At 39.9% G+C, this 26,897-nt stretch overlaps 1 protein-coding gene across 1 annotated transcript in view; it reads left to right on the top strand.

Annotated features, from left to right (window-relative positions):
• The window catches only part of SLC2A9 (solute carrier family 2 member 9), a 311,872-nt gene that overhangs the window by 260,525 nt on the left and 24,450 nt on the right, over positions 1 to 26,897 (top strand). The window lies entirely within an intron of this gene.

Below are 26,897 nucleotides of genomic sequence, written 5' to 3'. Positions count from 1 at the left end.
TGACCAGAATGTGGCAATCGTCAGGGATCCAGGGCACCGGGCCAAAGATCCAGGGCTTGGGCCTCGAAGGCCCGACGCTAGCGATGCTCCTGAATACAGCTATCGATCTGTGTGCTTAGTTTTACTATTATACTGGGTTCAGGAGAAAAATAAAAATTTAATTGACGATTATTGAAGTGTGGCATGGATTACATCCATTGGTGAGGTCCAGGTGTCACCATGTTCAGACTGGTGAGGCTCTGGTGCGACTCTATGTCTTATTCATGTGAAGATGTTTATTAACTGCATCAAACCTAACCTACATTTGAGCTTTTCAACATTGAGTGTACAAATAGGTCTGGCTTATAGGAAGAGCACATGACCCCTGAGACCCAGCGCAACAAAACCCTTTCCACTTTCCTATCAGCCACTAATAAGGCTGTGGAGGGATAACAGCTCAAAAGGGGATATTGATTTATAGGAGATTCCGAACTAGTGGTAAAGGTGGGAAAAAATGCAAAAATCGTAAAAACATAACAGATAATAATGATGGGGCTATATTGCCAAGTAACAAGAAAATGCAAGTGTCCTCTTTCTTAAAAGAAAGAGGCAAAGTCAACAATGGTCTTTAATTGTATCCAGCCAGATTCTTATGTTCTTGGCATTCATAACAATTACCCATAAGTTTCTTCATCTACATAATAATTCTGTGTACTTTAAAACATCACCATTGGTGATTGGTGATGCCATTAGAACAGATTCGATCAGGCAATGCGGCCAGCCAATAAACACAGGTGAAATTTGTGATTACTGAACTGGTTGTCCAGCACATTGAGCTCATTGGGAACAAACAGATTCTGACAATTTATCCATTTAAAGCAGCTGAACAATCTTATTTTGTTAGAAAAGTCCCATGACGATAAATTATTTACAGGTTCTCTCCTGCGATCAGCTCTAATCTGTTTGGGAAACTGGCAGCAAGTGTTCAATTTCCCAGCAGTGCCACCACAGGTGAAATAAAATATTACACAGTTCCCATTATTAAACAATGGGCCATCTGTGTAATTCACAGACAGGCCCGGTCCTCCAGTGACAGAGAGAGAGACGTTCTTTGTACCTGCTCCCCGATCTGGCAAATACATAAGTGCCCTGAACAGGGGGATCCCATTTATCTCACAAATACGGCATTTAAAATTGGATACTCCTTTAAGTTCCTAAAACATAGCAACTAAAAACAAGTTGGAACTTTCGTAGAACAGTTTTTATGCATGACACCCTTTATGTATAAGTACTTCCATTCTGAAAAAAATAATTCTAGGGACATGTTCAGCCTTTGGGGCGTAGCTATAGGGTATGCACTGGGGCCCTTGTGCCACATAAGAAGGCACCAGTATTATAAATGGAGCATAGCAGGTAGGGGCCCTAGTACAGATTTTGGACTAGGGTCCAGTAGATTCAAGTTACGCCTCTGTGGGGATCATAGAGTACATTATAACATTTACACACATGAATCTTAATTATAGACAAGCTGAGAATCCATGTAGAACTGTATTACATTATATAATAAATTTCGTAATGCTGCGACGACAAAACTGCATGTAGTGGTAACGCAATGAAAATGATACAGAACTAAATAGAAAATGGTTGTTTTCACTACCTACCTTAACTGCTGTTCCTTCCTAGAAGCAATACTTACACATAGGAAATAATTACACTGTTTGATTCTCATAGCCCCAAACTGCATTACATGGCCGACCGTCACCCTAGACTCAGCGTAAAAAGAAATAGATTGTTTTGTGCTATATAATGAAGTAGGAGACTTTAACCCCCCCATAGCGATTCTCTTCGTGTACTCATAATTAGACATCAGGAAATCCGCTCATATAGCACTTATTGCTGGTAATTATTTTTCTTACAATATTATTTCAATACATTCTAAATGTAGTTCAAAGACGGAAAGAAAACACAAGTTTATGGGATGTCAGTGTTACGCAACAAAATAAATTATTTCCGAGGACACTGTTCAAAGACCAGATAGCTAGGAGCTGTGAAAGAATATATTTTCTTAGGAACACTTCAAAGTGGGCACCATGCAATGAGATCTGGAACATTTGCTTTTATGATGAGCTCACCCTGCAGTCTTAAGCATTTTTCTTGTGTCCCTTCTCCATTGCCGCTCTGGTTATATGGATTTTTACAACTTAAAGACATCACCGTATTGAATCCTTTATAACATCAATGTTTTTCAAAGTTTCTAATTGACTGTAGCGCTTGATACTCTAAGCAGCTGGAACTTCTGTTTAAAGGGATAGTAAGTATTTGAAATAGGGACTTGCATTGGTTTTGGTAATTGAAGGACTAATTTTGAAGTTACTTTTTGATCCTTTTACAAGATTTGGATTATTACGTAAAGGGGTTGTCCAGGATTACAAAAAAAAAGGTCTATTTTTTTAAAGAAAAAACAGCGCCGCTCTTGTCCATTGGGCGCTGCTTGGTATTGCAGCTCAGCCCCATTTACTTGAATGGAAAGGTGCTGCAAGCCAGACATAGCACATGGATAAGAATGGCACTGCTTCTGGAAAAAAAGCAGAACCTTTTTCCTAATGCTGGACAGCCCCATTTAGAATACTTAGTTCTCATGCACACGGATCTGTGTTGTCTGCTATGGACCCATACTACACCTCCATCTGTCCCCGTATACAAACGGGAGCAAAAATAATCAAGGCATGCTCCATCACATGCTGTATGGAGATCTTCAGATGTAAGGAACGTTACATTGCTTCTAGGGTAGAATACAGTGCCTCACAAATGGAGGGTCTACAGGCCCTTACAGAATGGGTCTTTAGGGTTTGACCGACCATTTATAATTCTGGATTTTGTTTCACTCGTTTGTCACCTGAGGTATCCTTTAGAATAAAATAATTGTCATAACACTATGAATTGGTAGATAGTATTCTTGTGGTCTGTAAATCAAGCCCTAGGGATAGATTTTATGTCTTGCCTGTCCTTATGACCTTGGTGGTGTTCAGCACTCCCATGTTATGACAGCAAGGTGTAGAAATGGTGTATAAAATGTATTAGTTTGGGAAACACAATGATGTTCATGGCAATTACATTAGGACTTGTGTGGCAGAATCACATATTTGTGCGCAACAAAATGGCTCAATGAACTTACCGTGTCGCGAGGACAAAACATAGAATTCTAAGAAAAGATGTTTCAGAATTGTTATTAAATGAGAAATCCAAGTATAGGCTAACATAGACATGTCAGATGAGGTAACAGGTCTTCTTTAAGCTCATTATGAATGCTTGCGCTGCAATACCAAACTCAGCCAATGAACAAAAGTAGCGCTGTTTCTGGAAAAACAACAGATCCTTTTCGATTTTTTTCATATAACCCCTTTAAATATATAGAACTATAAAAATAATTGCATAAAAAATAAATTTGTGATAAAGCCAGCTCTGCTACATCTGTAATATGGTAGGATATAGTTCAGCATTGGCGTTTATCCAAATTCATGTAGTAAGTGAAGCATCAACTGTTGCTGTAAAGCTTATACCTAGGATATATTGCAAGTTTGAGAAATGATTACATGGTGCTACCAGTTTTCACTCATTGGGGGTGGTTTTACAGACAAAGCCCCACCCAGAATAACCTCCAAATCACACCTGGGGAAGCCCTAAAGCAGGGACGTAACAAGGGACCCCATAACAAACCCTAGAATAACCACCTTCAGCAGCATGTACAGAACACGAAAAGCTTATGATTATTTTGTACTTCACTCAGTGCTACATATGTGTTTATCCCTGATGCTCAGGGATAATGCAAAAGGTGACATCACAGTAAAGGTGTAATGCACAATGTGATGTCACAGCATATATATAATACACATGGTAATGTTACAGTGAAGGTATAATGGCCTCAATGAAGTTACAACACAAATCATGCACACGGTGATATCACAGTACAGAGATAACGCAGGGGCGTAGCTAGGGGGACAGGCGGGTTATGTGCCCCGGGCGCAACTAGGTGGTAGGGAAGGGGGGGCACCGTGGCAGAGCAGCTGATCGCTGCTGATAGGCGCCCTGTATGTCGGACACCAGCAGCAGCGATCAGCATTAGGAAGAGCCAGGAGTTCATGCGGCGGCGTTCTGACTGGGGTCTGTGACGGCCCGGGAGTGGATCAGTCCAGTCACCTGACCTGTCACCTGACCTCACTGGTCCACTTCCTAGTCAGAAGGAACTCCGCCGCTGCCTTGGCCGCATGACCTCGGCTCATCCTGTGAGTCACGTCAGGCAGAGCGGGGAGTGATAGAGGTAGGCTACCAATCTCAGCTCTATTTCCAAGGGGTGGGGAGTGTGGCGCTATTGACAAGGGGGATAGCAGGCTGTGTGTGGCATGATCTACAAGGGGGGAGTGTGGCGCTATTTACAAGGGGAGGGAGTGTGCCGCTATCTACAAGTGGGGCAGCGAGCTGTGTGTGGCACTATCTACAAGGAGGGCTCTGTTGGTGCTGTTTACAAGGGAGGCTGTGTGTGGCGCTATCTACAAGGGGGGCTGTGTTTGGCACTACTTACAAGGGGGGCTGTGTGGCGCTGTTTACAAGGGGGGCAGTGTGGCGCTATTTACAAGGGGGTCAGTTTGGCACTGTTTACAAGGGGTCAGTGTGGCGCTATTTACAAGGAGGGGCAGTGTGGCGCTATATACAAGCGGGGCTGTGTGGCATTATCTACAAGGGGGAGCTGTGTGGCACTATCTACAAGGGGGGACTGTGTGTGGCACTATCTACAAGGGGGCTGTGTGGCGTTATCTACAACAGGGGGCTGTGTGGCGCTATCATCAACAACAGGGCTGTGTGGCGTTAACTACAAGGGGGGCTGTGTGTGGAGATATCTACAGGGGGCTTTGTGGCGTTATATACAAGAGGGGGGCTGTGCGTGGCACTATCTACAGGCAGCTGTGCGTGGCGCTATCTACAGGGGTCTGTGTGGCATTATATACAAGAGGGGGCTGTGTGTGGCGCTATCTACAGGGGGCTTTGTGTGATGCTATCTACAAGGGGTCTGTGTATGGCACTATCTACAGGCAGCTGTGTGTGGCATTATCTACAAGGGGCTGTGTGTGGCCTCTTTAATTTATTTTCTTCTAATTTATTGTTATGGTAAAAACCTTATAGAACTATATCGCTTGTAAAATGTACAAATAGTTTTATGATCGTTTTACATTAAAAAAAATTAGGGGAAAAAAATTACACCTCAATGATTGGTAGAGCAAGCAAACATGGCGAGGGGGAAGGAGATGTCGGGAAAGAAGTTGGGGGGCCGCCAATCTGAATCTTTGCCCCGGGTGCAGGAGTACCTAGCTATGCCTCTGGATAACGTCTAGATTTATCTGTAAAAGTACAGTGATATGCGCACAGTGATGTCACAGTAAAGAAATAATGACCTCAGAGAAGTTACAGCACATGAATCAAGCACTCAGTAATGTCACAGTACAGAAATAATGTACACTGTGATATGACAGTACAGTATTATCACAGCACAGGAAACATGTACACAGTAATGTCACAGTACAGTGATAATGATAAAAGTGATGTCACATCACAAGTATAATGCACATGAAAATAGCGTGAATATATGAATATACTTGGACTTATATTTGCGACGCTGGCTTCGGGCTGCAAGTATAAGTTCTAAATACTCCTAAAAAGTACCGTACTTAACATTAACTTAAATCAGCGTGCCGGTCACTTCTTTATTCTTGCAGCATAAATATCTGACACATCAGGATTAAACTAAAAAAATTAAAACCGTATACAATGAGCTCCCTTTAGTAGTAAGGAAGGAAGAAGGTAGGATCCAGCGCTGAATGCTATTAAAACGGAATCTTTGTTCCAAGTTTAATGGTGATGGATTAAAAGGAAGTCCAGTTGCATGTAGTCCAGGGTGAGTGAGAAGTGAAAGTGCTTGTCCTCGGGGCCTACGCGTTTCGGACGACTGCCGCGTCCTTAAACTTGGCTGTAGTGATTTTTGAAATGAGCGCGCTGTCAGTTTTATAGAAGGTCAGCTGATTAGTGCGTGTCATCATTTATGATGCTTTGGAACGCAAACCGGAACTGATTTGGTTAGTACTCAGTCAGCTGTTTAATGATGCGTGTCATTGTCTAGTTTGCGGTGGAACGCATACCGGAGATAGTCATGAAGTCCTGTGTTTTTTGTCGGATTACATCTGTAAGTAATAGAAATTTTTCTCAGGATTTATCTGTCTGGACGGATAGCGTTGTGTAATATGTTATTACTGATTATGATGAGTACCATATGTTGATGGTAATTATGTTTTAATTTGACTGCTACGTTTCAGAATTTTGAGTGGACATGTGAAACTTACGATGTCCTGCTTGAATATATATCCAGGTCTGAACAGTCTCCAAGAAAACATCAAGAAAATTCGTATTTTCGTATTGGCCGTACGTGATATCCAATCATGGGTTCTATTCATGTACCCAATAGATTAAGTAAAATGTGGTTGTAATATTAGTTGGTTGTGGTGAAAACTGGGGGTTAGAAACAGCTGGTCATGATGGATTATCGTATCATACAAGGGTGGCCATGGAAGTTAAATACTGACTGGTATTAGTACGTGACTACTGTTATTGCTTAATGATAAAGTGTTCATGATGACCTGTTGACATGAGGCGGCGCGTTCTTGTGAGGAGGATGAGGATAATGTGGGAAATGTGTGGGAGGGACACAACTGGATCTCTATGGGGATTGGGAACAAGCAAACTTGTAATAAACTGGGTGATGTGAATGAAGGAAAATTGATTGAAATTAAAAAAGTGTGCATGACAAAAAGCATATGTTATGCATGCATCGCTTGGTGGACTTATACCTTGAGTAATTTTAGATAGTTAGTTCTATTTTGTTTTTTGTGAGTTGTTAATTCTATCCTGAAGTTATGCCTATGTATGACTGATGATGTTTATGTAAATACTAATTGTATTAGTCACTGGTGATATTTTGGATACATGATGACTACTTAGTATAGATACATTAGTTCTTTTCTTAGGTTTAAACCTTTAGGGTACCTTGTATTGAGTCTATATATCCAGTATGCTTCCCTGAGGTGGGTTTTGTGTTTTATATCACCTCCTCGTTTGCAGGGATGGATTTTTTCAAAAAAATCCATCCCTGCAAACGAGGAGGTGATATAAAACACAAAACCCACCTCAGGGAAGCATACTGGATATATAGACTCAATACAAGGTACCCTAAAGGTTTAAACCTAAGAAAAGAACTAATGTATCTATACTAAGTAGTCATCATGTATCCAAAATATCACCAGTGACTAATACAATTAGTATTTACATAAACATCATCAGTCATACATAGGCATAACTTCAGGATAGAATTAACAACTCACAAAAAACAAAATAGAACTAACTATCTAAAATTACTCAAGGTATAAGTCCACCAAGCGATGCATGCATAACATATGCTTTTTGTCATGCACACTTTTTTAATTTCAATCAATTTTCCTTCATTCACATCACCCAGTTTATTACAAGTTTGCTTGTTCCCAATCCCCATAGAGATCCAGTTGTGTCCCTCCCACACATTTCCCATATTATCCTCATCCTCCTCACAAGAACGCGCCGCCTCATGTCAACAGGTCATCATGAACACTTTATCATTAAGCAATAACAGTAGTCACGTACTAATACCAGTCAGTATTTAACTTCCATGGCCACCCTTGTATGATACGATAATCCATCATGACCAGCTGTTTCTAACCCCCAGTTTTCACCACAACCAACTAATATTACAACCACATTTTACTTAATCTATTGGGTACATGAATAGAACCCATGATTGGATATCACGTACGGCCAATACGAAAATACGAATTTTCTTGATGTTTTCTTGGAGACTGTTCAGACCTGGATATATATTCAAGCAGGACATCGTAAGTTTCACATGTCCACTCAAAATTCTGAAACGTAGCAGTCAAATTAAAACATAATTACCATCAACATATGGTACTCATCATAATCAGTAATAACATATTACACAACGCTATCCGTCCAGACAGATAAATCCTGAGAAAAATTTCTATTACTTACAGATGTAATCCGACAAAAAACACAGGACTTCATGACTATCTCCGGTATGCGTTCCACCGCAAACTAGACAATGACACGCATCATTAAACAGCTGACTGAGTACTAACCAAATCAGTTCCGGTTTGCGTTCCAAAGCATCATAAATGATGACACGCACTAATCAGCTGACCTTCTATAAAACTGACAGCGCGCTCATTTCAAAAATCACTACAGCCAAGTTTAAGGACGCGGCAGTCGTCCGAAACGCGTAGGCCCCGAGGACAAGCACTTTCACTTCTCACTCACCCTGGACTACATGCAACTGGACTTCCTTTTAATCCATCACCATTAAACTTGGAACAAAGATTCCGTTTTAATAGCATTCAGCGCTGGATCCTACCTTCTTCCTTCCTTGCTAGCCTGCCGTGTGCCGACACGAGGATCCGAGCGCCATCCATTATCCACACCACACTGGAGTGTCAAGGTGAGCTGGAGGTCTCCTCCCCAGTCTTCTTTTTGTCTCCCTTTAGTAGTGTCAGAAACTATTTCATTATTAAAATTAGCTTCTCATAAACAGCTCAAATTGTGGTTTCTGGTTCCCCACCCTCACAAGTGTGCCACGATAATATATATATATATATATATATATATATATATATATATACATATATATACCAGTAGAAAAACGGCAGCACTCTGTTTCAACGTACAGATTCCAGTAGTGAAGGGTGCCAGCTGATAGTCCCGATCCAAAGACCATACGCATATCCAAGAAGAAAATTCAGCAGCACTCCAACGATCAAGGTGAAAAAAAGTTAAATTTATTGTGCCAACATGGCAATGCAACGTTTCCGTCCCACCTTGGGACCTTTCTCAAGCATAGTGATACATACACATTCAGTGGTTTATATAGTGTGTATCCAATCAGTATCGTCAATCTCATTAAAATAATGAGGTTGATATATACATCTCAAAACAACGTGATACAAACAATGAAAGAGTATCGAAGTGACATAAATCGATACATATTGTGAAAACAATAAGTTGATATTAAAAGCAACATAAAACATACATTTTTCATGCAAGAAAAGACATAATTACATGAATCGCAATATTCAACAGCTGGGTTGAAAATCGGAGACTGCACGACCACTTAGCCAATCAGAGAGCACGTATTATTGTTTAACATATGACGCCTGTCATTCACAGCCCGTATCTGTCCGGCTCCAGTGCGCATGCGTCGGATCAGTCCGGACCGGATATGACGTCTCGCTTTAGTAACTAGGATACCGATCGTTTAGTAAACAGAGTCCTCTCAGCATTCAGTTGTACGTGATCGATCAGTATATCCCGGAGATGACATGTCGCTCCGAGAATTTAAAATATCGATCACCAAAAACGATTGTATGCAATATAGATAGGAAATATAAATCAGATTAGAAAATTGCTCATACTGTCTGTACACAGCACCTAGAGGGTAAATATACCCAAATGTTATAAATGCATGGAAATAGGCAGTTTACAGCACATCATAATTAAAAGGTCAAAAGATTATTTATGATAATATATAAATATATATATATATATATATATATATATATATATATATATATATATATATATACATAAATATATTCAATTTCGAGTAATGTTATTAGAAGCAGAATACCCAGGGGTCTATACTGGGACCATTACTGTAAAATATATATAGTGATGCAGAAGATGGACTAGACAATATTTAATCTAACATGAGGTCTCTTCTTGGGGTTTTGTATTTATAGTGATTGATAGTATATCACTGTGACCACCATTAATCACCAGCACGAAGTGGACCCATTGTTCTTGTATCGGGCCGGCTTCATCTTGATGGAGCATTACTTGTTAAATCTTTATATCCAAGTCACAGCTCAGCTACGCATTTTAGACCAGAGTTACATTTCACCTTGCTCAATTGAGTCAACATTCCGTCAACCGGTACTAAAAATGAGCCAGGAGGTGGATACATTATATAACATTTACTACAAACATTCAGACGGACTATGCAATTATGAAGATGTTATTAGAAGTCACATAAGTGTAACTAATGATGTATAATAATGAGATCAGCCAACCGGAAATAACACAACCTTCATTGCAATAGCTCATAGCAGCTGTTTAGATCTCCATTATTACATTGGAAACTTCGGAGCAAGCACACACACAAACATACAGTCCGGGTGATGATGTTCTATTATCATTCTGCAATCTTCTTCATGTTGTATGTTTCATAGAAAAGGTGCAAGAAAAGAACCCAAAAAAATGTCTAGCAATAAAATTATTCAGTATTTATCATAGATTTCTCATTATTTCAAGGACATTCCCCACATTATAATGGGAACCAGTCGCTGCGCTTACCTGTAGCTCTGCTACATCTTAAAACGACAGGTTTATGTCAGCTGGTCAGTGCTCAGCTTCTGCTCAGAACTGCCTGAACAGGGTAAATCCTGAAAAGATATTAAAGTAAAACATACAAAACCTTCTCCAGACTAGATCTGGCTTTGGGAAATTGTGAAGCCGTCAATCTGGTTCAGAATATTAAATTTAGTCCCAGAAATTTTTCCGACCATTGGATGCTAATTATGGAAATTCCAGGGGGAAGGGAGGTGTGACTAGGAAAACTAATATTAATCCATACTGACTTCCAATGTTTGAAGTTCATAATTCAATAATGAACAATGATCTCTTTATAAATTCTGTGCATTTTAGGCTATCTGTGCACCAGAAATACAAATCTACACCTGTTAAAAGCGGGTATAAATTGGTGATATAAGTTCTGTATATTTCTAGCGTAAATTATGGTAAATCTGCCAGTCTGGAAAGTGTTGAGAGGTGTAAAAAGACGCAAATTATAGCACAAAGATGGGGTGCACCATAATTTGCGACTTTTCTACATCACTCAAGTGGCGTAAAGGCTTTGATAAATTCTCCCTACAAAGTGTACAAATCCTGGAGAAACCTGAGTGACAATTGCAGATGTTTGTCACCAGAAGACTCATGAATAGACAAGATCTTCATGTTTGCTGCAAACTATAATTTACTATGACATTAGATGAGGAAAACACAGGGTAGTAAAGGTTACACCAGCGCACTATCAAATCCTCTGCTTGAAGTGAGTGGGAACCTATGTCGGGTGTTTGTTAAATAACACGTTACATTTAGTCTGTGTTCCCTGGAGAGAATCCACATAGAATAATAACAATTCTGGAAGTGAGAAATGTATGTTAATTTTGAAGGCATTGTTCTCTTTTACCTGAAACTTGCCTAGACAGCCACAAAGATGATAGATAGATAGATAGATAGATAGATAGATAGATAGATAGATAGATAGATAGATAGATAGATAGATAGATAGATAGATAGATAGATAGATAGAGTGAAGGAAATAAGTATTTGATCCCTTGCTGATTTTGTAAGTTTGAATAACTGTCAAAGACATGAACAGTCTAGAATTTTTAGGCTAGGTTAATTTTACCAGTGAGAGATAGATTATATAAAAAAAAAAATAATCACATTGTCAAAATTATATATATATTTATATGCATTGTGCACAGAGAAATAAGTATTTGATCCCTTTGGCAAACAAGACTTAATACTTGGTGGCAAAACCCTTGTTGGCAAGCACAGCAGTCAGACATTTTTAGTAGTTGATGATGAGGTTTGCACACGTTAGATGGAATTTTGGCCCACTCCTCTTTGCAGATCATCTGTAAATCATTAAGATTTCGAGGCTGTCGCTTGGCAACTCGGATCTTCAGCTCCCTCCATAAGTTTTCGATGGGATTAAGGTCTGGAGACTGGCTAGGCTACTCCATGACCTTAATGTGCTTCTTTTTGAGCCACTCCGTTGTTGCCTTGGCGGTATGTTTCGGGTCATTGTCGTGCTGGAAGACCCAGCCACGAGCCATTTTTAATGTCCTGGTGGAGGGAAGGAGGTTGTCACTCAGGATTTGACGGTACATGGCTCCATCCATTCTCCCATTGATGCAGTGAAGTAGTCCTGTGCCCTTAGCAGAGAAACACCCCCAAAACATAATGTTTCCACCTCCATGCTTGACAGTGGGGACGGTGTTCTTTGGGTCATAGGCAGCATTTCTCTTCCTCCAAACACGGCGAGTTGAGTTAATGCCAAAGAGCTCAATTTTAGTCTCATCTGACCACAGCACCTTCTCCCAATCCCTCTCAGAATCATCCAGATGTTCATTTGCAAACTTCAGACGGGTCTGTACATGTGCCTTCTTGAGCAGGGGGACCTTGCGGGCACTGCAGGATTTTAATCCATTACGGCGTAATGTGTTACCAATGGTTTTCTTGGTGACTGTGGTCCCAGCTGCCTTGAGATCATTAACAAGTTCCCCCCGTGTAGTTTTCGGCTGAGCTCTCACCTTCCTCAGGATCAAGGATACCCCACGAAGTGAGATTTTGCATGGAGCCCCAGATCGATGTCGATTGACAGTCATTTTGTATGTCTTCCATTTTCTTACTATTGCACCATCAGTTGTCTCCTTCTCACCCAGCGTCTTACCTATGGTTTTGTAGCCCATTCCAGCCTTGTGCAGGTCTATGATCTTGTCCCTGACATCCTTAGAAAGCTCTTTGGTCTTGCCCATGTTGTAGAGGTTAGAGTCAGACTGATTAATTGAGTCTGTGGACAGGAGTCTTTTATACAGGTGACTATTTAAGACAGCTGTCTTTAATGCAGGCACCAAGTTGATTTGGAGCGTGTAACTGGTCTGGAGGTGGCTGAACTCTTAATGGTTGGTAGGGGATCAAATACTTATTTCTCTGTGCACAATGCAAATAAATATATATAATTTTGACAATGTGATTTTCTTTTTTTTTTTTTTTCTTTTTTTTATATAATCTATCTCTCACTGGTAAAATTAACCTAGCCTAAAAATTCTAGACTGTTCATGACTTTGACCGTGGGCAAACTTACAAAATCAGCAAGGGATCAAATACTTATTTCCTCCACGATAGATAGATAGATAGATAGATAGATAGATAGATAGATAGATAGATAGATAGATAGATAGATAGATAGGGCATTCTGCCCTAGGTGATTTTAATTATTTTATAACTGGTTCCTGCTTTCCCCATGTATATTCTGAAGGCTTAGATCCAGAATAGGGTGTGTGAGCAGCGTAGGGACCCACCTTATAAGTGAGGTTGTCTTGTTGTGGCAGGTGGGCTCACACAATTTGATTAAAATGTGCGCTAAAAACCTCTTTATTGTAAGTAGATTCAACAATAATGCATATTTATTTTTATATAGTGTTTTAGGTGGCATTGGTGTTTGCAGTGTGCTGTTGCCATTTTCTTGTGTTGATAGATAGATAGATCTACATCACATTTTATAGAAAGGAGTTTCATATAAAGACACCAGAACCTTCTCTAATGAGGACCGTAGTGATAGTCCTGGAAAAGAGACTTTTCGGTGAAGGAAGAATTCCCTACTAAGCCACATAAAAGACAATGGAGGCTAATATATGGATACTGATTTCAGCCACCGTTGTCTTATAAGTGGCAAATACAACTCTGTAATAGGAAATTCACCTGTTGACGAAATGACAGCAAAGGGAATTTACTGATTTTTGCTCATTTAAAAGGATCCTTTTAAATGAGTACGACACATTTTTGCACGACAAATAATACAATATATCTTTTTTCCATGATCTCTATTTCCCCTTTAAATTCACCATTTGCCATCGCTTTCTGATCAATGAGGTTCCGACTGCTGGGACCCCCACCAATCCTAACACTAAGGGGGTTGCAGTGCTGCTTTAGATCTGCGGCCCCTTTACAGTATTTTCCTGCACAGGGGTGCTCCCGGGCCTCTTCACTTCATTGGAGCTGTGTTGCAGTTTACAGCATAGCGGACAGCTAGGTGCATCACTGTGCAAGGAAACACTGTAAAGGGTTTGCTGTACTAAATTATCGTTGCGGCACCTTTCATTCTCAGGATCGGGTTGGGTTTTTTTATTAGTTAGACTCACATCTATCGTAAAGTGATGGCATATCCTAGCGATCACTTTCTGCGATAGGAATACCCCCTTTAATGATCAAACCTTTCATCACAGTTATTTTTAAATGCTACAAATTGAACCTCATGAGACGCTGTCTTTAGCTTAGAGTGTACAGTGTTCTTGTATATTATGATGTGTTATAATGAGAGATTTCTCCTTGCAAAAAACAGGCACATTGCAAGGGATTATGGGTAATGCCACTTTTCAAGTCTATAATGAAAAGAGCTGATTTTTGATCGCTCCACTAGTTCGTTCTCTACATTTAATTTCACACTCCTTAGACACTAATCACATGGACATATATTGATTCAAATAGTTTATCACCCCAATGGCACCTCATGGAGCTGTCCATAATCAGAAATCCTCTTCTTTCCAAAAAATAGAGTTGATTTACGTTGTTTTGATATTTAGTGTCAGACTGCAGGTTCTTGGACCCAGAGGGCATTATTCTGAGGGCACATCCCCCATCTATACAGAACATATATTTTGTTGTTATTATACACAAAGAACATGTCATCAGAAAGATCATCACCACATAAAAAATAGACCCTAGTGGTAAGTGATTCTGTCCAAAGTCATCTCCAAACAATTTTTTTCTTGACCATTTGGGCACTGTTGTATTAGAGGTTAATGATTGTGTCAGAGCCTGTGCCCATGGGAACATCCAGACAGGGGCACACTTCCAAGTGTCTGAGCAGTTCATGGAAAATAATTCCAGTTAAAAGCTGAAATTCCATCTACCACCATGAGGGGGAGCTCACAGCATATGAATTTATTATTTTTAAAATCCCCACACAGTGAGCTCCCCCTAGAGGCAGCTGCAGGATGACAGAATTTGATCATGTTATACTATGGGTCTGTGAAGGGAACCAGGGGATTTGGAGCTTTTTATAAAAACACGGAGCCCCAACCTTGGTAAGATAACTGGACCGTTCTTTTTTAAATATCATTAAATTATAGGTACACTTTCCTGTCCGAGAACAGCACTAAACCTCTAAACAATATATTATAAAATATATTTACAATAAATGATTAAGTGTTAACCACTAAAACACCATAGATCTGCAGGGATATTAGATATTAACCCCCATATATAATGTATATCAATCCCCATTCTTCACCTAAGGCCAACAGAGACATATGGTATTCAATGCTAAACTACTCTAGACCACCAGGAGTATGACAGATATACTATCCATAACCCCAAAACCATCCCATGTATAAAGTATAATGTAATTTATGTAGAAAGTTTTCCCCTGCCATAGCTTAAAGTATCTTGAGCCTAATGCAAAATCTGTAACAGTATTCTCCCACCTACCATGCGCCATTTTTAATACTCATGTCTGCACCAGTGTGTCCATCACATGACCATGAAAAACTTCTATGCACTGGAAGTAATCCATGAAAGTTCTGACTAATTAACAACAAGCAGAGATCTTGGAAACCGTAAGGAATTTATACAGAAAGTATATTGGATAATTGTATAACTTTTAATTATATAAAAAAAATAACATTAATTTACTGATAGTGGAGAACCCCTTTAAGATCTGCACTTAATGCTCTCTTAATAGCTATGTCTATTAATATGTGCTTGACAACTTAAGCTCACATGTTAAATTAAATTCACTTTCTCGTATTATGTAATATGCCAAGTCCATCAACCAGACATCATTCCATTAGTCTAATAATCAGGGCTGTAAGTTATGAGAATGAATGGAATCCTCTGTCCTTATCAGTCATCATCTTGTTACATTTATGAAGTCCTTTTGAATCATGCAGTAAAACATATTTAATGTCATAATGACAGGCAGAGAATGGATGATCGAGTAGGTATGAAAGTGTATAATGTGCTTTGTAGGTTTCTATAGCACAGGCAGGTAAAAAAGAGCTAATTAAATGGGTATTCTGGTTTCAGAACATTAATCTCAATTATTGTGTATTGGAAAGTTATGCAATTGTGTAGTATACTTTCTGTATCAATTCTTCACAGTTTTCAAGATCTCTGCTAGCTGACATTCAATAGGAACATTCATTGGTTACTACTGATTGGATAAAAATCAGTCATGTGTTGGATACACAGGTGCATGGCTCGTTACAGTACGGTTATCTGAGCATCTGTTTGCCTTTGAACAATATTTTAATATTTATATGTATATAGTCATTTTATGTAAAAATGTTATAAATAATATTGCATCATTTCTGTTGTACCGATCCTGAGTTGCATCCTATGTTATAGTCCAGAGCTGCATTCACAGTTTGCTAGGAAAAACTACTCGCTATGTGAAGCCTCATACACACACTATAACGCTAATCATGTCTCCTGACAATGAATATACATTACCTCCAGCCAGGACGTCATGTGTATTCATTCTCCTGACCACTTCTGTAGCGTCTGAAGTCAATTCCTTTCCACACACACTCAGCTCTGCTACACACAGACACACACACTACGCCTGCTATGCTGTAAATCACACAGACACTACTGAAGTGGTCAGGAGAATGAATACACATGATGTCCTGGTTGGAGGTAATGTATATTCATTGTCATGACACATGAGTAGCGTTATAGTGTGTGTATGAGGCTGCACATAGCGATATAGCTATATCGCTATCTGCAGTGTAAATGAATGGAGAGAAGTGTATGACGCTGATTGGTCAGCGTCAGACACTCCTCTGTACAACGCCCACTTGGAAATATAGTAAAACACACCCAGTTGTCCATTGAGAAACTCATTAGCATAAAGCGAATATAGGTCATAACTCCGTAAAAAATTATTGTTTTTCTAAATAAAAAACACTGCTGTAATCTACATTACAGTGCCGATCACATCATGTACAAGATAGGGCACATATAATGTGGTGACAGAGCCTCTTGAAATATTTATTCTCTCAGAATTTACTCATAGATTTCTTAGAGCAGATGAGACGGATTCTCAGCTTTTACTGAGTGATCAGTTTACAACTACCCAAAAAAGTTTATGGAGAGGGGAGGGGGAGGAAGAGAGATTTACTGGAGGAATATAGAGGAGAGATACACAGATGCTTCTTGTAAGTTTTTTTTTTACCAGAGCTCAGTACTGATGTATAATGTTCTCCAGGATAAAATGTTTCTGATGTTTCTATATGTGTGATAGATAGAGATAGGGAAGGAGAAGTCTCCTCTTCTCTCTAGCTGCTATGATGTCTCCCATACACAGCACAGTTCTCTCTCTCTCTCTCTCTCCTTCTCTCTCTCTCTCCTTCTCTCTCTCCTTCTCTCTCTCTCTCCTTCTCTCTCTCCTTCTCTCTCTCCTTCTCTCTCTCCTTCTCTCTCTCTCTCCTTCTCTCTCTCTCTCTCTCCTTCTCTCTCTCTCTCTCTCCTTCTCTCTCTCTCTCTCTCCCCCCCCGGGAAAATTTACCATTAAAAATAGAGCGTACAAAAGGGGAAAACTGCTGAAAAATGCAGAATACATGTAATTTCTTGTGTACACAAACATGGCTGCTTATTCAGAAAAGTCACCTAAAAGGTATAGGTATACTTTAAGCCCTTAACGTCCCTACCACCTATGACTACTGACAAGACTTAAAGGGATTGTTTGCTTAAGATAATCTTTTTTTCTTCTAGAATTGCTTTAGATGACAAGCTGATCACAGGGTGTCCTGCTGCTGGGACCATCAATGATTAATTGTAATCTGTGGGGGAACCTGACATCAAATGTTCAATTACCATGCAGTGCCCCCAGAGGAGAAAGGAATCATTGCACAGTCAATATTTAAATGAACGAGCTGTCTGTGTAACACGCGGATGTGCTAGGTCCTCAAAAGCAAGACAACCCAACACAAGAGTTAAACTCATTTTAACCCCTTAACGCACCATGACGTAACTGTACGTCATGGTGAGCAGTAAGTTCGCGCACCTTGACGTACAGTTACGTCAGTGCTTTGACAGTTAACCGCCGCGCGGCGCTACACCGCAGCGGCGGTTAACTGTGCAGGGTGTCAGCCCTGCTCTCCCCGTTGCCGATCAGCGGCCTGTCGCCGCTGATTTCGGCAGTTAACCCCTTAATTGCGGCGCTCGATTTTGAACGCCACAATTAAGGTCTTTAGCGCCGATCGGCAGCCCCCATGTGAAATCACGGGGGCTGGCGATGGTACCCATGGCAACCGGACGCCAGACAATGGCTTCCGGGTTGCCATGTACAGAAGCCTATGAGGACCACCCCGAGGGTGGTCGTCGTAGGCTTCCCGTCAGTGTGACTGTCACGTCACAATGACAGTTGGAATGCATTACACTACGTGTGTAGTGTAATGTATTCCAGCAGCGATCAGAGCTGCAAGTCTAAGTGTCCCCTAGTGGGACAAGTGAAAAAAGTAAAAAAAAGAATAAAAATGTTTTAAAAAAAGTGTAAAAATAAAAGTTATAAGTGATATAAACAAGAACTGCTTTTTTTCCTATTATAAGTCTTTTATTATAGGAAAAAAAATGAATACGTAAAAAAAAAAGCACACATATTTGGTATCACCGCGTTCGTAACGACCCCAACTATAAAACTATAATATTATTTTTCCCGCACAGTGAATGCCGCAAAAAAAATAAACGAAAAACAATGCCAGAATCACTATTTTTTGGTCACCACCCCTCACAAAATATGTAATAAAAAGTGATCAAAAAGTCGCATGTACGCCAAAATAGTACCGATACAAACTACAACCCGTCCCGCAAAAAACAAGCCCTTACACAGCTTTTTTGACTGAAAAATAAAAAAGTTATGGCTCTCAGAATACGGTGACACAGAAAATACATTATTTTCTAAATAAGTTATTTTATTGCTCAAACGCTGCAAAACATAAAAAAACGTATATACAAATGGTATCGCCGTAATCGTACCGACCCGCAGAATAAAGTATAATAGTCATTTATAGCCCAGGATAAACGCCGTCAAAAATAAATAAAAATCATTGTCAGAATTTATGGTTTTTGGTCACCTGGCTTGCCGAAAAATTGAATAAAAAGTGATCAACAAAATCGCATGTACCCCAAAATGGTACCAATTAAAATTACAGATTGTCCCGCAACAAATAAGCCCTCACACGGCTCCGGTGGTGAAAAAATAAAAAAAGTTCCGGCTCCCAGATTATGGCGATGCAAAATGTGCAGAGTGTTCCAAAAGTGGATAAGATCGGGCACCATTTATCAGTGCGACACCGGCCACATATCTGTGGATTATTATTTATTTACCCCATTATTATACCCTCTTATTATGCCCCTGATGTACTCTGCCCAGCCTACATGTGCCCCAACATTATAAACTGAAATACCAGCAAAACGCCAGAGCTACTACCAAGCAAAATATGCGCTCCAAAAGCCAAATGGCGTCCCTCCCTTCTGAGCCCTACAGCGTGCCCAAACAGCCGTTTATGTCCACCCATATGGCATCGTACCAAAAAATGGTACCAATAAAAACTACAGCTCATCCCGCAAAAATAAGCCCCCACACCGCTCTATTGACAGAAAAATAAAAAAGTAGTGGCTCTTGGAAAGTGGGGAGGAAAAAACGAAAAAGCAAAACATGAATCAGTTCGTAAAGGGTTAATTACTTTCTAATGAAAAAACATTTATGACCACATGTGGGGTATTGCCGTACTCGGGAGAAATTGCTTTACAAACGTTGGGGTGCATTTTCTCCTTTATCCTTTGTGAAATTGAAAAAATTCAACATTTTAGTGGAAATAATGTTGATATTAATTTTCACGGCCTAATTCTAATAAATTCTGCAAAAGACGTGTGGGGCCTAAATGCTCACTATACACCAAGATAGATTCCTTAAGTGGTGTAGTTTCCCAAATGGGGTTACTTTTGGGGGGCTTCCACTGTTTCGGTCTCTCAGGGGCTTTGCAAATTCGACATGACACCCAAAAACTATTCCAGCTAAATTTGAGCTCCAAAAGCCAAATAGCGCTCCTTCCCTTCTAAGCCCCGGTGTGGGTCCAAACAGTAGTTTATTACCACATATGGGGTATTTACGTAATCAGGAGAAATTGTTTTACAAATGTTGGGGCGCTTTTTCTCCTTTATTCCTTGTAAAAATTAAAAATGGCTACCTTTTTTTCAGAAAAAAAAGTAGATTTTCATCTTCACATACTAATTCAAATAAATTTAGCAAAAAAACTGTGGTTTCAAAATGCTAACTATACCCATAGATAAATTCCTTGAGGGGTATAGTTTCCAAAATGGGGTCACTATCGGGGGGTTTCCACGGTTTTCATCCCTCCAGTGCATTGCAAACGCGACATGGCACTGAAAACTATTCCAGCAAAATCAGAAATCCAAAATCCAAATGGTGCTCCTTCTCTTCTGAGGCCTGCTGTGGGTCCAAACAGCAATTTATTACCACATATGGGGTATTGCTATAATCGGAAGACATTGCTTTACATATGTTGGGGTGTTTTTTCTACTTTATTCCTTGTAAAAATTTAAATTTCCTAATTTTTTCACAAAAAAAGTAGATTTTCACCTTCACATACTAATTCAAATAAATTTAGCAAAAAAACTGTGGGTTCAAAATGCTAACTATAGCCATAGATAAATTCCTTGAGGGGTATAGTTTCCAAAATGGGGTCACTTTTGGGGTGTTTCCACTGTTTTGGCAGCACAAGGCCTCCTCACACCTGACATGGTACCTAAAATATATTCTAATAAAATAGAGGCCCAAAATCCACTAGGTGCTCCTTTGCTTCTGAGGCCTGTGTGTCAGTCCATGACCGCGCTAGGGCCACATGTGGGGTATTTCTAAAAACTGCAGAATCTGGGCAATAAATATTGAGTTGCATTTCTTGGGTAAAACCTTCTGTGGTACAGAAAAAATGTATTACAAATGAATTTTTGAAGAAAAAAAATGAAATTTGTAAATTTCACCTCTACTTTGCTTTAATTCCTGTGAAACGCCTAAAGGGCTAAAATACTTTGTGAATGCTGTTTTGATTACTTTGAGGGGTGCAGTTTTCAAAATGGGGTGATTTATGGTGACTTTCTAATATATAAGGCCCTCAAAGCCACTTCAGAACTGAACTGGTCCCTGAAAAAATAGCCTTTTGAAATTTTCTTGAAAATATGAGAAATTGCTGCTAAAGTTCTAAGCGTTGTAACGTCCTAGAAAAATAAAAGAATGTTCAAAAAATGACGCAAACATAAAGTAGACCTATGGGAAATATAAACTAGTATGTATTTTGTGTTGTATTACTATCTGTTTTACAAGTAAATACATTAAAATTTAGAAAAATGCTAATTTTTGCTAATTTTCTCTAAATCTTGGCGTTTCTTACAAATAAATATTGAATTTAACGACAAAATTTTTTCAGTATCATAAAGTACAACATGTCACGAGAAAACAATCCCAGAATCGCTTGGATAGGTAAAAGCATTCTGGAGTTATTACCACATAAACTGACACATGTCAGATTTGCAAAAATGGGGCTGGTCCTGAAGGCCAAAACAGGCTTAGACACTAAGGGGTTAAACCATGATATATTTTTGCATATAGATATTACAAGATAGGTTAGAGGAAGAGTGAATCATGAAGTTTTCATTATATACAATATTTTCTTCCTGCTGCAACTTTATCTATGCATTGCTTACAAGATCAAACCTTGTCAATAAACCTTAATATTAATTGTATAGATTTTTAAGTGTTTTGTAAAGTCTCGAACCCTAAACTGTAGATCATGCTATACAGCCTGTGAGGGTAAATATCAATTTACTTCCTATTATAACACCAAAGGAGCTTCTCTGTTACTTGGTTTTTTTAACCTGTGTTCTCTTTTAAATTCAAAGTCGTTTGACATAAGGATGCATGGCCTGCGGCCTTCGGATTTCACACACTTTTTAAAGTCTTAGTTTCCTAGAATGCAAATATGTACAGTATAAAGGAGAAAAGGAATGACATGTTACAGCTGCTGTATTTCACATCTAGAAAAGCATTGAGGGATATTGTCTTTCTAAAACTTAAAGGGAATGTGTCGCAAATTAAACCTTTTTTTTTTTAAGTAAGTTACTTATTTCTATTACATTTTTTACGTTTTTTGCTGTATTTTTTTTTTTCTTCCACATGGTGGAAAGTATTAAACATTAAATAATAATTTGACATGTTTTCCTATGTTGGCCACCAGAGGGAGCACTTGCCAGAATCACAGCAATGTCAATAAGGCAAAGCAACCTGACTCACAGCTGCCGTAAATGTGGGAGGGAATCTCACCCCCCCTCCTACAAGCCAGGAAAAGGTGTCTTCAAATTGCTAAGCAGTGTCCGGCTGCCATTTTTTGGAGTGATTGTACAAATGGCAGCTGGCAGAAGCTATAGGACACACCAAAAGGCTAAGGGTATGTTCACACACTTACTAAAAAAAGGGAAAACAGCTCCTGATTTTCAGCCATTTTTTATCAAACTCGCGTTTTTGGCCGCATTTTTTACAGCCATTTTTGGAGCTGTTTTTCTATAGAGTAAATGAAAAACTACTCCAAAAACGGCCCAAGAAGTGGCATGCACTTTTTGGAAACCGGTCGCGTAAAAAACGCCACCTCGGAACATAACGCCGTATTTCCCATTGAAACCCATGGGCAGATGTTTGTAGGCGCTCTGTTTCCGATTTTTCAGCCGTTTTTCGGGACGTTTACAGCCCGAAAAATGGCTGAAAACACTGCGTGTGAACATACCCTTAGAATGATGAAAGTAAAGTGAATGGCTAAAAACGTGTTGTGTAAATAAAGGAATGTTGAGTCAATTCCTTTCCACACACACTCAGCTCTGCTACACACACACACGCACACGCACATGCACACAGCACTAATACACACAGGCACACACACTCAGCACTGCTACACAGACACACACACCTCACTGCTATACACAGACACACTCAGCTCCGCTACACACAGACTCGTCTCTGCTACACAGACACACACACATCACTACTACACACAGACACTCAGCTCTCCTACACACAGACGCACACTCAGCTCTGCTACACAGACACACACACACAGCACTGCTACACAGACACACTCAGCTCTACTACACACAGACACACACACACACACACACTCAGCTCTGCTACACAGACACATACACAGCATTAATACACATAAACACACTCAGCTTTGCTACACACAGACACACACACTCAGCTCTGCCACACACACACACACACACACACACACACACACACACACACACACACAGCACTGCTACAAAGATACACTCAGCTCTGCACACAGCAATGTGGCAATAAACCAAACAAACATATTTAGACAGGGTGGTGTGCCGGGGGGAGCGCGTCGTGAGGCGGTGCGCTGGGGGGGGGGGCCTCACGAGGGGGGTCCCGAGGGGGGGTCACCAGAGTGGGGGTCTATGAGAGAGAGGGACAGACAGAGACACACACACACCTTACCTGCAGTTTATTCGGTCTTCATAATGGCGCCTGCTATCTCCCTACAAACCATCTTCTCTGCTGTGTGGCTCTGAACTACACCTATGCAGTAAGGAGCCAGCTGTCAGATGCAATGAACGGCTCACGTTCATTGTGTCCTATGCTCTGTGCTGCCGTATTCCATCTGTGTATGTGTCGTTAAGAGACACATATACAGATGAAATAAAACATGGCAGCCCCCAGTAAAGTAAGAAAGTGTTAATAAAAAACCTTTGTGTGTGACAAATTAAATAAAGTCAATATAATATTTTATTAAATAAAAACACAAATTAATTAAAAAATAATCATGACACTGTCCCTTTAAGAGCCTCATTTACACTATAAATGGTAAATATCATTAAAAATATTCCAATGATGATCAAGCTGCTCCCAACGCCTAGCACATTGTCAAAAGGGCACTTAGCACAGACTCCACAGATCCTCCTCCCCTCCCTGTATGCTTGCAGCTTGTTTTCTGCTGCACCCCCTCTGCTCCTCTACACAAGCTGAAGAGGAGCTGCAAAACCATAAAGCTCCAACTTCAGCCCACTCTAGCTGCAAACTTTGTCTTGTTCTAAAGCCAAGAATCTAGCCTGTGCTAGTAAGGACATGTCAGATACACTCCTTCCCTGGCAGGGCATATGAGATTTGTCCGTGGTAGGGAAAAGGTTAATGGAGAAAAACATAGCAGCTTCCTATTACCACATCTTTAAAGGGACAGTAATGTAAAATATATCAATAAATCAATGATTTGTTTCACTCCAAATGGTTTAAAATATAAATAAACTTTCTATATGTATCCCAGAAGGCAATAGTTTTGACTTCCTGTCCTTCTCACATACATCAAATATGTCCAACCTTTGGCTGATAGACCACTTACTACAGCAGGAAAAACTATGCCACACCCCTTTAGTTAAGCACCGCCTCCTTATCGTGAACCTAGACAAAATGAAGCAGATTAGATGCCTGTTATCTTTGCAAAACACAAATCTTTATATTTCTAGCATGAAATAGAGTAGATTATAAATGCATTTTTATTCTAATGTATATTGAGCCAGGAATACTGGGCACACGTTTACACTTGATGTACGGCTAAAGTGACAAGCCAGGCCGATGATATTCAGCTCGTGGGAGATAGCAATTTGATTAATGTGAATTAATTTTTTGTGGTAACTGAAACCTTACGTTACTGACCTTGTCCATGTTTTTAAAAAATCGCGCCATCTAACGTATAATTTCTTTATGTCAATGGACTACAGAACTATCCAGAAATAAATTTTCACCAATGAGGACACCTAAAAACATAAAAATGTGAAAATCACAAAACAAACCATACACTGATATTTCACACGTTTATGGAAAAGTTAAAGACGATCATATTGTAGACTAATAAGCAGGGTCCTCCCGCCCTTTTTGAGCTGTTCATGTTGTATTATATGTTTTTTGCTTTCCATCTGTGAAATTACTGTGAAATGTGGTGGTGCTATATAAAGAAAGGACACAGTTTTTAATTTTTTTATTATCCATTACTGATAAACTCTACAATTGTAGTATTTAAAGGGATTGTCCCACAACAACCCCTTTTTTTGTACTTTATGGCCTTCAATTAGACAATCATAAAAGTCAGTCGGGTGGGAGTCTGATGTCTGTGATTCCCCCCTGTTGCCAAGAAAAAGAGGTTTCAAACCCTGTTCTCGACCAGAGAGAAGGAGGTGCGTCATTGTCGCTCTCCATAGACACGAATGGCAGCATTGGCAACAACCAAAGAATCCCAGCCTAGAGAATGGGAGAAATGGAAACACCTGAGTTAACGCTAGAAATTTTATTTGGCCTTTTTCTGAATGACTTGTTATTTACGGATGGTCTGTGAAGTTTGTTATTCTGGATGACAATGCCATAAGTTAAAATGATAAATTGGTGGTTAATCTCTGTGACCTGGACTGACCTTGGCTTGGCTTCTACTGATAAGCTGTTCTTGTTTGGTTGTTGTTTGGCATAAACTTTATAGGTTTTGCCAACAACAGCACTCAACAACGACTGAAAAAAAAAACAAAAAAACGTCAGAACGTTCTTTGCCAAAGATACAGTATCTGCCTTTTTTTCCCCTCTACTTGCATTGTGTTACAGTATCTGACTTCAGTTGCAGGCACAAAAATTCAAACAGTTGGCATAAAGTGGCTTAAATCGACCTTTTCAATCATCTAAAATCTCTAGCCTATCGCCAATTTAAAGAAGCACCCTCCATCTGGTTGTCTATGCAGCTCTGGATTTCTAATATGTATATTATACTCACTTCCCTGCCTCCTCTCTACATGTGATTAGACTCCATTTAATTTTTTTTATTTAATCTAACCACTATACTATACTATCAATCCCATGATTCCTTAGTACAGCATCACATGAGCAGCTAGAGCCAGTAGCATCGCTGCCTTCTGGGGAGGTCAGTGTCATTATTCTTCTCTTAATATTCTCCTAAATAAGGTAAGAGATTATAGGTATGGAGCCAGGGAGGCTGACCTGTGATCTTTTCCATTATAATTGTGTGACAATTTCTATTCATCAGCAGTAACTGCAATAGTTTTTGTTTGTGAAGACCCTATATAGAACAGTCCATGCAATTTCATCATACAGGAAGTTCTGGTGCCTGAGATGGTGACTCCTGGACTAAACAGAAAGACAAGTAATGCACAGGGGGGCCCTATGAGATGACATGTCCAGCAGAAGAGAATGATTCAATTAATTTTCAGATATAAAGTGTAACGTCCACAGCCGCGTACCGTCGTTCTTACCTGCCCCCCAACGGCCGCAGCCATGGACGAGTGAGTTCCCATAGGGTGTGCGCCCACTTGTGTCCAGCCTCAAAGGGCCAGTGCATACTCATGAGTAAGGTCGATAATTAGCCCATGATCACCCTGGACTATAAAAAGGGCCCTGCCCTTTCACTCATTGCCTGAGCGTTGTTGTGTTTACCCATATTAGTCTTAGCAAATGGTCCCTTAGTGTTATCCTGTTCCCGTGCCCTCCTACCTGTATCCTGTATCCCGTGCTATATCTGTTCCTGTGCCTTAACCTGTTGGAGTCATTTTGTGCCACCGGTCACGTCTGCTGATATACACCACGTCTGGTGTCTATAAGTTCATCTGTGCCGAGCTTCCATTACTGTGTGGACTATTAAAGGTACTATTGTACTAGGACTGTTGTTTGGCCAGCTGCTATTCCACTATGGCAGTGCCCACCTAGTGGGTCCACATAAACACGTATCGTGACATAAAGTAATAACTAAATAAGGTAATACTAGCTAATTTATAAATAT

Source organism: Rhinoderma darwinii, chromosome 1 (assembly GCF_050947455.1).
Source record: "Rhinoderma darwinii isolate aRhiDar2 chromosome 1, aRhiDar2.hap1, whole genome shotgun sequence".
In the NCBI taxonomy this organism is placed as follows: Eukaryota; Metazoa; Chordata; class Amphibia; order Anura; family Rhinodermatidae; genus Rhinoderma; species Rhinoderma darwinii.
Note: the sequence above shows the minus strand (reverse complement) of the source record. Positions and strands in the feature narration are given on the sequence as shown.